The following is a 14,982-nucleotide window of genomic DNA, read 5'->3' as shown; positions in this document are numbered from 1 at the left end:
TCGTGAGCTACAGCTCACTTCATCGGATGCATACTGTGGAAAGTGTAGAAGATCTTTTTATACACACAAAGCATGAAAAAATACCTCCCCCCACCCCACTCTCCTGCTGGTAATAGCTTATCTAAAGTGATCACTCTCCTTACAATGTGTATGATAATCAAGTTGGGCCATTTCCAGCACATTGTAAGGAGAGTGATCACTTCAGATAAGCTATTACCAGCAGGAGAGTGGGGTGGGGGGAGGTATTTTTTCATGCTTTGTGTGTATAAAAAGATCTTCTACACTTTCCACAGTATACATCCGATGAAGTGAGCTGTAGCTCACGAAAGCTTATGCTCAAATAAATTGGTTAGTCTCTAAGGTGCCACAAGTACTCCTTTTCTTTTTGCGAATACAGACTAACACGGCTGTTACTCTGGAACAATGCATTGTAGTTTACTCAGGAAGTCGGTGGTGTCTCGAAGATAGCTAGGAGTGCTGGTAGCGTAGGCTCTGAGGAGAGAGTCCAAATAGCCAAATAATCCTGCTGTAAGAGCCGATGCCTGAGATGATGGGGCATCCAGGGTTTCCTGTTCAAGGAGAAACAGTTCAGCAATATGAGATGCAGCATGGGTTAGTGCTGGAGCTAGTTAAGGGACTGCTGTGTTCTAATTCCCAGTCTGCCACTGACTCCTGCTTTTTAGCCCTGGTTAAATCATATAGGCTTTTTGCTTTAGTTTCTTGAAAGTGGGATAGAACATGTCTACTCCACAGGGCTATTTTGACGATTAGATAATGTCTGCCTAGTGGAGTACAAAAATTATTTATTAGAAAGAAAGGAAAAAATACGAATTGTTATGGACTGTCAAGAGCCAGGGTGATAGAAGAGAATGAGGAGCATAAGTTAGAGAACAGAAGGAGAGTAAAGGCAAAGCCAATATGATGTAGAAGAACAAGGGGGTATACAACAGAAAATGAGGTGAATATGAAGGAAGGAATTAAAGAATAAAAACTGTAGACAGACTTGAGAAAAGAGATGGCAATGATTAGATAGGTCAGATATGGAATGAGGAAAGGGAATAGGGAAATGGTAGAAGGCAATGAGTAAGATTACAGCTTTTAGGTAGAGGGCTATTTTGAGTACTTATACTATAGCTGGCATCTCTTGTTTCTAAAGTTAAATAATTGGTGGTAATAAAAGACCAAAAATAACCTAAAATTCACTAGGATGTGCACAAAGCCCTTCCATGACCAGGTACCTAACAATGCCCAAATGCCAGTTTAATTTAGAGACTTCTCCATTGGTTTTTTTATTTTAGGATCTTGGCAGCTACTCCTAGACACTCGCACAAGCAGCTGGGCTCCACCTTCGCTGTAGGCCCAATGTTTCCCTCTTCACTTCAAAAAATATGAGCTAGTTACAAAGTATCTTCTTGCAGACCCTTCTCAGAATGCTACAGCTGGTCCTGGTTATCCTACTAGGCAGAAGTCAGTTACCTTTGGTGGCCATTAAAAGGTGTTTTGCAGGCCTACCGCTAACTTCCAAAGTCAGCTCCTGGCACTATTTTGTTTGCCTGCCAAGGCAAATGTTTTACATAAAACAAAGACCTTCGGGATCCCTTTGCTAAGCAGTAGAGCTGGGCAAAATTTTTGTCGACAAATAGTTTATTCGCCAAAAAATTCAGTTTCGGGTCAACCTCAATGCCACAAATTCAGGTCCAATTTGGCAGATAATTTCAGCCAAAAATGAATTAAAAAAAAAAAAAGTCAAAATATTTTGACATTTTCTATACAATATGTTTTGATTTTGTTTACAAACAATTCTTTTAGAATTTAGCTAGATATTAAAAATTAAAAAGAGTAATACATCTGAAAACTCATTTTTAATTCTTTTGTTTTTTAGGTTGACCAGCAACAAAATTTTTGGCCATTTGTGGTATAGCCACTGAACTGAAAAGTCAATCATTCTCTCAGCTCTACTAAGGAGTACTGCAGTTGCCCATGTTGATTATTGCAAGTCTTTGGTGGCTGTAGCTAGCTAGTTGGTACTAACTGCTTGTATAACAGCTTTTGGGCTATGAAGCAGTAAACACAAGGCAGTGTCTGTATGGATATGAAACATACAGAGCTGAACATAGGGTTTTTTTGCTAGGCGACACATCTTTGTTTTCTTTTACAGCCTTGCTTTAGACTGACATGCAAGGCTGTACTACAGTATTATAAAAGATTCTTGTTCCTTTCAGAGGCTAGCGGAGGAAGGGAACGTCTCTACTTCTTTCCTTTTGCCTGTGAACAGAAGGCACAGATAGTGGTGTGGTCTCCCTCCTTGTTCTCTCCAATTCTGACATGGAGAACCATCTCTTCCTCAGAGTAGGAGATGGATAGTCTTCTCCCAGATGACACACCTCTTTTGTCAAGTGCTTCTGCTTCTCCACATATTGGTGGGAAGGCTGAGGCCCAGAAATTTCTCAGCTAGGCCCCAAGAGCTTTTGCTGCTTCCATTTAAAATTCCACTTTCAGGAGTATCTTCCCTTCACCAGTCTTGATCTATGAAACAAGCACTCCCCATCAAGCTAGAGAATGGGAAGTAGAGGAGAAATGCTGTCTGCTAAAAACAGAAGAGGGGAGCTGTGTTCCCCTTTCCCCTTGCCTCTCCTGGTACTTTTAGAAATAGATTATGTCCTTGGTTTTTATAATTTCCTTTTATTTTGTTAACATGGATATGATCACGGACCTCTGGAAGAGAGAAGGCCTGACTAACAGTGAGCCCTAGGAAATATGGGGTCAGGGCTCCCTTTGTGCTAATGCACATTCAGTATATAAGTGTCTGCAGTCTAGTGTGATGTTTATAATGCCAATAAAAGTCTACTGGATTCAGTCCAGAAGCCAACATGAACTTTAAATATTAGCATCTATCATTTATATGAAAATCTTTATATAATCTTCCTGTAGAAATGGAAGGCCATATAAATACTAATGGCTTGATTCTGCACTGCCTTACCTTGTTGATCCTTTACATCAACACATGAGGGTGTAAGATGCCATATTTCTTATTTGGGAGCCATACATACTCATTTTCCTCTGGTATACAGAACCCCACACAGTGCAATGCAGTGGGGAATTAAGCCCTCAGACTGTTCATGTGGAGTATCAACTTGACAGCACTGGAGACCAAAGTAGTTCATTTCTTGACCACAGGAAGACCCCATAATGCCCTACCAGTGTGTCTCAACCTGCCATGGAGGGATCAACATCTAGGCATGAGACTGAATTTTAAGTTTCTATAACCAGTCATTCTTTGGCTCCTGTTGAGATTGCTAATTAATGTGTTGGTCATGGTGTTATTTTTGCTGTAGATACCTGTCAACTGGAGACTTGACTGGAACCACCAACTAATTTCAAAAAGAACAGGAGTACTTGTGGCACCTTAGAGACTAACCAATTTATTTGAGCATAAGCTTTCGTGAGCTACAGCTCACTTCATCGGATGCATCTGATGAAGTGAGCTGTAGCTCACGAAAGCTTATGCTCAAATAAATTGGTTAGTCTCTAAGGTGCCACAAGTACTCCTTTTCTTTTTGCGAATACAGACTAACACGGCTGTTACTCTGCAACTAATTTCAAGTACTTAAGACATTAAATGGTAACAGCTTCAGATTAACGGGCAATTAATTCACGCCCTAAAGATAAAGGTCTCCACGCCCTCCAAGCTAACCTGTCCCCTCACCCCCAGCTCTCTCTCTTTTATACTATTTTATATTATTTATACTAACTATAGTCCCAAAACTTAGGTTTTAAATTTTTTTTTACAAAACTACTGTGTTACCATGTACGTCATTATCCAAACTGAACGTAAATAGACGTTATGGTTTTTTCACCCTTTCATTCAGTGAACAATGTCTGAGTTCCCATCAGTGCAGCACAGAGACATTTTACATCAAGTAAAAATTGTTGTTTTTGAAATCTAAAAACAACCCTTCATGAAAACTTCTGTAAACATGGCAGTGTAATAAAACCAACAAAATATCTAAAATGTTGGGCCTAGAGGTAGTATGCCTGTCAGGCCTGATTCTGAGAAACACAGAGATGCCACATTTCCCATTAAGGCAATATTTATGTGGTGGGGGCACCACAGAAGAAGACCTTTTATGTGCACTTTGGGTGAATGGGTGTCACTCTACTTTTCCTAATGCCCAGCTAAATGTAACTCACTGGCGACTGTGTGTTACATATCTGTGCTGATCCACAGAAGACATGAGTTGCTACATCCCCCTAGCTATTGAGTCTTGGCTCCTGAGCTAAAGCTATAGCAGTTCTTGCTTTTATTTCTGGAGGTCTCCAGTTCAAACCCCGCTGTATGTCAGCCAAGAGGACGGGTGTCATATAAGCAATAGTAAGTGTATTAATTAGTGCTCTTACATGGTCTGCTGTACCTTATTGCCCAACTATTTTATAACTAAGGGGCATGTACGGCCCTAGATCCAACTCCCATGAATATCAAGGGACTTTTGTGCATAGGTCTGATGTAGTCTAGAGCCCCAAGAACTGTAGTGGTCTGACCTCCACAATTTTTTTTGGAAAGCAGAATGCTGCACTTAGCAAATGTTTGTACATTTGACTAATACGTACTGAAGCTGTACTTACACATGTAACTCCAGCAGAGTGCATTCATGAGGAAAACCATATAAGCTTACAAGTTAATCATTCTCTGAACGTCAAAAGCCAGGGCAGATTAGGATGTACAGTGTGTTGGCTGGGCTACAAACCAAGCTGTTTTAGTATTAATAATAAACTTCTGAGGCAAAGAGATTTTTAATAGCTTTGTAGCACTTCTTCCGAGTCTGTGCAGGTATGGAGATTCTCACTCTACTGATTGTAGGGGGGTGTCACGGGGTTGATACATCCATCACCCTTTGGGGCGCAGGAGTGGGAGTCGTTATGGCCCCACACTTGCATCTGTAGGGTTGTCCCCGGTCTCGGGGCTGCATGGCCCTGTGGCCTTAGTCAGATGACCCTTGAGGTCAGGGCAGTGCGGCCTGATGGCTGGAGTCAGTACTAGGGAGCTGGGCCACCACCCTGTGGTGGGCGGTGGCCAGGATAGGGGGACCTGGGCCCTACCTCTTCACTGGGTCTCAACCCAGGGCCCTGTAGGTGGTGGGATTGCCCGCCACCTGCTCGACGGGGATCCTACCAAGCCTGTCTTCCTGGGTCACTTCCTACCCGATGCTCAGCAGTCCGCCGTCTCCGGGTCTCCACAGTCTTTCCCCTCTGTGTGGCGTCTTGAGCCTGAGCGTAGGGGTCCATCTCTGGTTGGCTGGAGTGCAGGAGTCCTTCCCCAGGAGTCAGCAGCACACCTCCTTCCTCACCGATGGTCAGCCCAGACTGAGCCACTCTGCTGCCTTTTATATCCTGGCTCCAGTTGGAGCATACCCAGCAGAGCTGAGGGGGCAAGAGAGAAGGGTTAATCCAGGGATCAGCAACCTTTGGCATGCAGCCCGTCAGGGAAAGCCGCTGGCAGGCTGGGATGGTTTGTTTATGCAGCATCCGCAGGTTCGGCCGCTCGCAGCTCCCACTGGCCACGGCTTGCCATTCCAGGCCAATGGGGGCTGCGGGAAGCAGCAGCCAGCACATCCCTCGGCTCATGCCGCTTCCCGCAGTCCCCATTGGCTTGGGACGGCGAGCGGCTTCCTCTGGCGGGCCGCGGGCCAAAGCTTGCTGATCCCTACGTTAATCCCTGTTGTACTGGTGCAGGGTTGCTACACTCCATCGCAGGGAGAAATAAAAATATTAAGAAAGAGAAGGGCTTTTATTGCATTGCTAAAAACAAAGAATGGTGTGGAGAATTTTTCTTTTATTTAGTTATATGTGTTTCAGTAAAGCAGATATTCTGCCTCAGTAAAAGTGAGCTGGTCAGTGTATAATGCATCCCCCTCTGTGCCCAGTCGACACAGGATAAGAGTTTGTTACCTTAGTAGTAGTAGTATAGTGCCCAGGAGTCCTAGTCATAGATCAGGACCCTTTTGTGCTAGGTATTGCACAAACAGAACAAAAAGATGGTCCCTGCCCCCAAAAGCTGACAGGTTAAGTGTAAGACAAGAGACAACAGATTGACACAGATGGGGCAGTAGGAGGAATTAATATTGGTCAGCATGATAGCAGTGGTCTTAGCACCAGTAGCCTAATCAATGTCAAGTTTACATAGGTATCATGGCAGATGAGTGGTTTGAGGAGGGATCTGAAGATGGATGAGTTGTGGATGTTACAGAACTGTAACATGTTCTTCTTATCTCTGTTCCAGTTACCCCCACCCACCATGTTTTATGTTGTGTAGTTGTTGCACATGACAAGATGTAATGAGTTTGGAGATACGGTATGACATATGTACCCCTTCCTCTGCCCCCTCTTCTCCCCTTCCTTAAGAAGTGTCCTTCATGGCTCCTCAAATCAGATTAGAGAGTGTTTAGGGATGGGGGAGAGAAACAGACACTACCACATCACTAAATTTTGCAAAGGGGAAATTGCTTCTCCTACTTAAGGCTGCAACCTGCTCCCATTATAAACCCTTTAAAGTTTGTTTTAGCCTGGAAAATTGCCAGGTTTTCTTTGCAGGCAAAGGAAGAGAAGGTTTCTGGAAAAATTCTATCTACAGAAGTCAATAGGGGTCTGCCTGACCAGACAGTTTGCAAGATTGGGGCCTAATTTTGAATAGTCATTTTTCCTGTTTCCCTTTCATAAATCAAAATGTTGTCAAATGCCAAAAGTAAACAGTTTTTTTCTGATCTCAGTCAGTCATCCTAGCTGTTACTTATAACAACAGCAGGTAAAAATATTGACTGAAGTGTGAATTTTAAGCTGACAGTGGCTGTCTAAATTTTGGCAGATGCTGTAGGATTGCTTGCAGTGTTAGCAGGTGAGAGAGAACTGATGATTGGTAAGGTAATTTCTGCTCTCTGCAGCTCTCACGACAGAAGGCACTATTGCCCAGTGAGGTCAGGATGACAGTTTTAATAGTGTGAAGTCAAATTAGCTTTCAACTGCTGTCTGCTGCCTCTAGGCTCTTGTCACATGTGAGAGGCCTTGTATGGTAGATAACCTTAGGCTAGTACTCTTTGTGAAGTAGTAACTTGGCACAGTAGTAACCCTGGCAGTACTGTAACTCCAATAACAAAAGCCTGTTAAGAGTTAACCAAAGGGTAACCAAAAAGAAAAGGAGTACTTGTGGCACCTTAGAGACTAACCAATTTATTTGAGCATAAAGTGTAACCAGTTCGTCCTGTCTGATCAAAGACACTGGTGTGAGCAATATGAAGTACTCAGACATCATAAACCCAGGATGAAATTCAAGTCTCATTGAAATGAGTGGGAATTTTGCCATTTACATTAGTGAGCTTAAAATTTACCCCAAATGATTAATAAAATTATTTTTCAGTTATCTCAAAAACAGATCAAAAGAGATTATAAACAGGATTGGCATGGGAACCAGGGTTTCAGCAGTACCCTTTCTGAGTTTCATGGTGCTATGGTAGATTCTCACTCTACCGATTGTAGGGGGGAAATAAAAATATTAAGAAAGAGAGGGGCTTTTATTGCATTGCTAAAAACAAAGAATGGTGTCGAGAATTTCTCTTTTGTTTAGTTATATGCGTTTCAATAAAGCAGATATTCTGCCTCAGTACAAGTGAGATGGCCAGTTATGCATTCCCCTCTGTGCCTAGTCTACACTTGCTTTCTATTTTCTTGGTTTTGTAATGAATTGAATTACAATTTGTAATTGCTGTGCGAGGACTTTTTGGTTATTTGTTGCCATGAAATTTGTTTAGGTCTGTCATATTTGTACTAACATGATTAACTTTGAGCAAAACCTGACAAGAATTTTTGGAACAGATTCACAAGCATCAACATCACCAGGTATTAGATATTTTGCCAAAATTTAGCAAAGTTTCAAGTTATGAAATTAACTGGGGAAAGTTGGACAGCAATGAAACTTATAGATCAGAATTCTCTTGCTGGAATTGTAAACAGGTGAACCTCAGATATAAATATCAAAACCAGTAACTAATTAAACTGTAATTAAAATATACCCACAATCTTGTAACTGGATCTATTAAAATGGACATTGATAAATGAAAACAGCTGATCCTGTCAAGTTGAGAAAAGGTCAGTAACACAAAGAAAAATCTCTTACCAAGGTTGTTACACATCATTAATTCTCTTCCACCATATTTTTGTACAAGTGCAAAGTATTGTTTTTAAACTGATAATGAGCATATAAATGTAGCATTACCTACATATATTGTCATTGTGAAGCCAAATTCTGCAAGTGTGATGGGTTTGTAATACCTCAGATCCTTTGTAAAATTTGAGGAGGAGCACCTGCTTTCAGAGAATAAAAAGTGTTTAGTTTTCTATCCCCAAAGGCACTGACAGAATCTGCCCCATAAAGGGTGAAGAAATTCTTGTACATTCTTGAATACCAATGGTGTATCCGGCACTTTGCATTTATTTAATAGGTCAGATTCCCACTGTTTTTGTGTTGGTCCTGTGACACAAAGGGAATAGAGAATTGCCCTGAACTAAGAGAAATCCCAAGGTGGTGAAAAGCCAGCATAAAGGACATTTCTGGGAGTAGCTGGAGTATAATGTGATCCAACAGTCCCTGGTCAGTGAAGCAACCCTTAAGGAACTGGTCTGGCTGGAAGAATTTAGAGCAGCCTTTCAATAGGGTCATGGATCAGGGAAATGCCCTGCCACTCCAGGTGCTATTCCTAATGCAGAGGTGTTTTGACACTCTGGTTAGAGTATAGCAATAGCCTGGGAAGCGTATTTAAAAACATTTCTAATTGATTGTTTGGTAATGTCTTGATGTAAAATGCAGGGCATTTAATCAGTTTTCTGGCAAAGGACACCCAAAGTAGTTATTGTTTAGGGTTACTTGCTGTAATTGTTTTTATTGTTATAGTCACTAGGAGCACAAGTTAAGTTAAAAGTTTAAATGCTTCACGATCTTGGCCCCTTGAAATACAATGGAAAAGAGCTTTCTGAAAATTGTCACAGTTCCAACCTATGCTTAAACTATAAGGTAAGCAGATCTAAATCAGACAGGTAGGACTCTGTGCATCATTACCATGTCTAAGAGGACAAACAACCCAATACTCATAATTCTCAGTTGTCTTTTTGTATAGCATTATAGAAATGACTCAGTTAACTGATGGAACAAAACCTCTTTTGTACCGTACGCTGTCATGAGCAAAGTACATCTCTCTAGTCTGTTCAGTTTGTGGATGTTTAGTGTGGAATTCAGAAGCATTTGGCATTGGCCCAGCTCTGCTCCCATGGTTCTAACCATCATGCTACTTTCAAACTGAAAAAAGAAAAGGAGTACTTGTGGCACCTTAGCGACTAACCAATTTATTTGAGCATAAGCTTTCGTGAGCTACAGCTCACTTCATCGGATGCATACTGTGGAAAATACAGAAGATGTTTGTTTTTATACACATAAATCATGAAAAAATGGGTGTTTATCACTACAAAAGGTTTTCTCTCCCCCCACCCCACGCTCCTTCTGGTAATAGCTTCTGTAAAGTGATCACTCTCCTTATAATGTGTATGATAATCAAGGTGGGCCATTTCCAGCACAAATCCAGGGTTTAACAAGAACGTCTGAAGAAGGGGGGCGGGGGGTTAGGAAAACAAGGGGAAATAGGTTACCTTGCATAATGACTTAGCCACTCCCAGTCTCTATTCAAGCCTAAGTTAATTGTATCCAATTTGCAAATGAATTCCAATTCAGCAGTCTCTCGCTGGAGTCTGGATTTGAAGTTTTTCTGTTGTAATATCGCAACTTTCATGTCTGTAATAGCGTGACCAAAGAGATTGAAGTGTTCTCCGACTGGTTTATGAATGTTATAATTCTTGACATCTGATTTGTGTCCATTTATTCTTTTACGTAGAGACTGTCCAGTTTGACCAATGTACATGGCAGAGGGGCATTGCTGATACATGATGGCATATATCACATTGGTGGATGTGCAAGTGAAGGAGCCTCTGATAGTGTGGCTGATGTTATTAGGCCCTGTGATGGTGTCCCCTGAATAGATATGTGGGCACAGTTGGCAACGGGCTTTGTTGCAAGGATAGGTTCCTGGGTTAGTGGTTCTGTTGTGTGGTATGTGGTTGCTGGTGAGTATTCGCTTCAGGTTGGGGGGCTGTCTGTAGGCAAGGACTGGCCTGTCTCCCAAGATTTGTGAGAGTGTTGGGTCATCCTTCAGGATAGGTTGTAGATCCTTGATAATGCGTTGGAGGGGTTTTAGTTGGGGGCTGAAGGTGATGGCTAGTGGCGTTCTGTTATTTTCTTTGTTAGGCCTGTCCTGTAGTAGGTGACTTCTGGGAACTCTTCTGGCTCTGTCAATTTGTTTCTTCACTTCCGCAGGTGGGTATTGTAGTTGTAAGAATGCTTGATAGAGATCTTGTAGGTGTTTGTCTCTGTCTGAGGGGTTGGAGCAAATGCGGTTGTATCGCAGAACTTGGCTGTAGACAATGGATCGTGTGGTGTGGTCAGGGTGAAAGCTGGAGGCATGTAGGTAGGAATAGCGGTCAGTAGGTTTCCGGTATAGGGTGGTGTTTATGTGACCATTGTTTGTTAGCACTGTAGTGTCCAGGAAGTGGATCTCTTGTGTGGACTGGACCAGGCTGAGGTTGATGGTGGGATGGAAATTGCATAAGCTATTACCAGCAGGAGAATGGGGTGGGGGGAGAGAAAACCTTTTGTAGTGATAAACACCCATTTTTTCATGATTTGTGTGTATAAAAACAAACATCTTCTGTATTTTCCACAGTATGCATCCGATGAAGTGAGCTGTAGCTCACGAAAGCTTATGCTCAAATAAATTGGTTAGTCTCTAAGGTGCCACAAGTACTCCTTTTCTTTTTGCGAATACAGAGTAACACGGCTGTTACTCTGAAACCTTTCAAGACTGAGTAATTTGCGACATCTTGAGAGATTATTGGAGATGGGATAACTAATACATTTGCTAAATATGTATGTCAATTATATTTGTCTAGCTGAATCAAAGTCTGCCAGATATCTGGCAATACATATTACCAAAAAAATAGGGTTAGATGTAGAAGTTATTGAGACATTTTGAAGTCTCATAAGGGCAAACCAGCCACTCAGTGACAGTATTTAGATTATCAGGTGTGTGCCTGAACCATTTTGCAGCCATTGAGATTGCTTCCTGGAGGCAAGGAGAGGTTTACAACAGATTCTCTCATTATTACAAGGCAACAAGCATTATGTAAACTGTCAGGAGAACTTCTGACAAAGTTAAATAGGTTTTTATTCTTGTTGATTCCCCACAGAAATGGGAAGAAGCTCAAAGAGAGAACCAAGCTGTTATCCTTAGTAGCTGTCCTCACCTTAGACAAAGGTGTCACATGCCAAAACAGTCAGAAATGTACATACATCTCAACAGAAGACAGTAAATAAAGCAGTATCTAAGACTATTTTTGTTTCTAATCACTGGTGTTACTGGTATTGCTCAGCTGATACAGTTGGCTGCTGGGCTTAGTTTTGAATGTATTTAATATTATTCCAAGGGATCTAATTTTCAGCTCAGACTTTAGAAGAGCAGCATAAAAAAATGAAAGAACAGTTTAGTTTGAGGGATCTAAGTACCTCATTACATTATTTGTATTACAGTAATTCTTATAGATCCTAACCAAGATGAAATGGCTTTAGACTTCCAAATAATCATTTGCACTTACAAACGAATATCGGTCAAAGACATCTGCTTTTATTTGACTCTAAAACGTATGGGTACAAAAAAGGTGAACTTTTAACCTTCTGGCTCTCCATGTTTGGAAAGACTATTGTTTGTGTTTCAGCTAGAGAGCTAGGAGTTATGCCTGCCAAATATGACTCACCTTCTCCGTTTTCACCCTTCAAAGAGGTAGCACCATCTCCACTGCTTCTGCCCTTATGTCAGCTTTGCTTCCCAAATTCACTCTCCTCTGCCGCTGTCCCTTACAAAAAAACTAAAGCCAGCAGTAGTAATGACAGCATTAGTATTAGTGGCTGATATTTGTCTCCCTTGTAAGGTGCTTTGAGGCCCACGGATGAAAAGCACTGTATAAAACCTAGTTATTTTTCTACCCGTCCTGCCATGCAGTCTTCTCTTCCTAAGACCAAATTTAGTTCCTCTCACATCACTGCGCAGCAGACTGCATAGGTAACTTGGAAGAAGAAGACATTAGGTCTTCAGCCTTGTCCAACAGCTGAAGAGGCTGGCTTTAACCAACAGCTAGCCACAGCTCTTAAATACTGAAAGACAGGTTCACATTACACCTGTTGATTCCATTATAAGTTCCTCTGAATCTCAGTATTTCCAAATAGAACCTCCAAATACAAGTATCATCTGAATACAGAGACTAGTCAGTCACCATCTTGTTCCTTTGTCCGGTTTCTCAACTCAGCTGCATTGGAAAGTTTTCAGAGTAACAGCCGTGTTAGTCTGTATTCGCAAAAAGAAAAGGAGGACTTGTGGCACCTTAGAGACTAACCAATTTATTTGAGCATAAGCTTTCATGAGCTACAGCTCACTTCGTCGGATGCAAGGAAAGTGACAACCTTTTCTCATTTTCCTGAGTGAGTTCATTCTAAAGAGTAGTGATTGTCTGGTTTCACCTACAGGGTTCCTATTGGGGTATTTAGTGCAATGGATGAGGTACACCATATGTTGTAGTAGGCATACGTAGGACCACGGAACTTGACAGGTGTGTTGTGGAGAGTGTTGATCATTGTAGTAGCAAAGGTATGTCTGCAGGTTTTGCATCTGTTGTTCTGGCAGGGTCTGGTACTGCTTTGAGTCGGTGAAGGTGTATAAGCTCAAAAGCTCTCACCAACAGATGTTGGTCCAATAAAAGATATTACCTCACCCACCTTGTCCTTCTAACCTCTGATTAACTCTGTCACCCAACTCTGTCTCTGAAATACTAATCACCTATATTTGGAGAAGTGATCAGGTCAGACATAAAAAAAATCTTTAAGAAAGGATTTTGGAGAGAAAAAACAAATGTTTTAAAAAGGAAATTATAGAAGGGGAAAGATACATTGATAATGAAGTGAAAAGGGAAAGGATTGTTTTTAATAGGAAGTTTGCAGTATATAATATTTTGATTTAATAGTGGTTTTGCTGTTTTTAGCACACACACAAATCTGAATTTTCCTACGTTTGGAAAGAGAAACAGTTACACCCCTTCCCCAGACCTGACCTCTCCTTTAGATATCCACTTGATTTATTTCTCTGATTCTCTTTTTAGAGGATTGACAGATGTTTTTATGCATATATTTTAATGCTTCTATGCTTAGCCATTCTGTTGCTACAGACATTCTGTTGCTACAGAAATCCAGAGAGATAACAGGAGCAAGCAAAGATATATCAGATTTGTCTTCTATCAGATAAAAAAGTGGGAGTTTAAACAAATATATTGCTATCCCAACACTCCAAGTACTAGGGAGGCTTTGGTCTGCTTATATTAGTTCTGAAGAGTAAAATAAACACTGGAATGAGTCTGAAAACACCATATTTAATACCTAAACATACAGTTTTAATGCTTATGTCTAGAGGCCAAATGTAAATCTCCCATGCAAGGGAGTTTACATTTAGGAGCTCAGACTGTGTGCTAAGCCCACATGACAAAGTCCTTGAAAACCTGTTAGGCAATCTGTTTGTGGAGATTTTCCTGAATTACCACAGTAAATGTATAGGGTATTGGGAAAATAGCCACATTTGGACATGAAGGTTCCAAACCTGCTCCTATGGAAATCCAAGGCCAAACTCTCATAGACTTCAGCTGGGAGCAGGCCCAGGCCCAAATCCCGTAAAATAAAATGTAGTCAGACTGAGCTATGGATGTGGTGGATATTTCCAGTCCCTTCACTGAAGTTATCTGAGTCACTCTGTACCGAGTGACCAAACACCACAAGTTCACAATATGTATTGCATACTTTTAAACTTACTTTTACATTTAAAGTCCCCAAATGACCTTCATAAATGAGATACAGTGTGAAAGGATGAGTAATCCCGCAGTAATCAGTATTGCCAGACCTAAGCATTCAGAAGTCATGAGCTTGCCACTGCCCTGAAAATGCTGAGATTGGTTGAAGAGCCATGAGATTTTTAAAATAGAGTCAGGGTTCTGCTGCCTTCTGATTCTTTAGAGTTCACATTTTTAAGCTTCTCTCTGCAACCATAAGTGGCTAGACACTTTCCATTTATATTTTAAAAAAAATATTTTTAAAAATTAAGTTAATCGTCTCACGTAATTCCAGGAGCTGGGGCTTTAAGGAACACTAAGTATGTGAGAACTGTGATACTGTATTTACAGCTGGGAACATGGAGTCATCTTCCCAAAGATACCTATGAGGGTCTATAAGAAAGTAAGAAAGGACCTGATTTGCATTACGGTAGGGTCTATAGGTCCCACCTGAGATCGAGCCCCATTGTTTAGACACTGTACATGCCCTTAGGCCTTGTCCTCACTGCTGATAAGTGTGTTTTTACCTCAGTGTTAGCTATCCTGCTGTAAAAACAGTAAAGACAAGGCACTTTAGTTTTATTGTGAGGTAAACTAGGCGAGGACAATCATGGGCAGGGGTTTTGCCTCCTCGTAGCTATGTGTTACACTGAGGTAAGACAGTGAAGACAAGGCTTTAGTAAGGGATAGTCCCTGGCCCCAAAATCGTACAGTCTAAATAGATAAGACAAAGAGCAGAACTAGAGACAGACTTGTCCACAGTCACAGTGCAGGCTAGTAGCAGAGCCAGGAGTACACAGCGGGTTGCCTGGTAAAATGCTCTGTCCACTAGGCCCCACTGCCTTTGTTACTAACTCAGAGCTTTAAAAATAAAGAGGATGAGGGGGTAGTGATCATTAGTAAACAAAAAATCAATTATCTGTAATAGTAAATTATACCCTGTAAATCAGTTACTGGATTGGGACACAG

The 14,982-nt window shown here is 41.3% G+C and overlaps 1 long non-coding RNA gene across 1 annotated transcript in view; it reads right to left on the bottom strand.

The window, feature by feature from the left end:
• Positions 1 to 462: 462 nt before the first annotated feature.
• The window catches only part of LOC141980573 (uncharacterized), a 75,510-nt gene continuing 60,990 nt past the window's right edge, over positions 463 to 14,982 (bottom strand). The window contains exons 3-4 of the long non-coding RNA XR_012637580.1: positions 5,200 to 5,418; positions 463 to 569 (exon numbers count right to left, since the gene is read on the bottom strand). This is a non-coding gene — a long non-coding RNA (uncharacterized LOC141980573). The remainder of the gene's footprint in view (positions 570 to 5,199; positions 5,419 to 14,982) is intronic.

The sequence above is a fragment of the Natator depressus genome, chromosome 1, assembly GCF_965152275.1.
Source record: "Natator depressus isolate rNatDep1 chromosome 1, rNatDep2.hap1, whole genome shotgun sequence".
Classification (NCBI taxonomy): domain Eukaryota; kingdom Metazoa; phylum Chordata; order Testudines; family Cheloniidae; genus Natator; species Natator depressus.
This window is presented reverse-complemented; position numbering and strand designations above follow the sequence as displayed.